This window comes from Penaeus monodon, chromosome 31, assembly GCF_015228065.2.
Source record: "Penaeus monodon isolate SGIC_2016 chromosome 31, NSTDA_Pmon_1, whole genome shotgun sequence".
NCBI classification, from domain to species: domain Eukaryota; kingdom Metazoa; phylum Arthropoda; class Malacostraca; order Decapoda; family Penaeidae; genus Penaeus; species Penaeus monodon.
The window spans coordinates 3,893,712-3,893,995 of record NC_051416.1 but is presented as its reverse complement, the minus strand read 5'-3'; the positions used below and the strand labels follow the sequence as shown (position 1 = coordinate 3,893,995).

The window sequence follows — 284 nt, the reverse complement described above, 5'->3', positions numbered from 1 at the left end:
AAAAAAAACTACCCTCTCCAGATTTCCCGTTGCCCAACATCGCATCACGGCCCTTTAAACGTAATCAAGCCTCTTAGCTATCACAAAAAAAACACGCTTTCGTAATAATCCCATCCTCTCGGCAGGCTTCCGATACGCGATTCCGTCCCCAGAATCTGCAAGTCAGAGCAGGCGGCGAAGGAACAATGACCCTCGCGACCAAGATGCTCGGAATCGCTCGGCGTCGTTTTCTATGCGCGGGACAGCAACAGGGGGGTCTATTTCGTACCGACGTCGCTCGCGAC

At 52.8% G+C, this 284-nt stretch overlaps 1 protein-coding gene across 1 annotated transcript in view; it reads right to left on the bottom strand.

The window, feature by feature from the left end:
* Positions 1–284, bottom strand: part of LOC119592997 (long-chain specific acyl-CoA dehydrogenase, mitochondrial-like) — a gene marked incomplete in the record, with an annotated part of 16,246 nt that overhangs the window by 1,914 nt on the left and 14,048 nt on the right.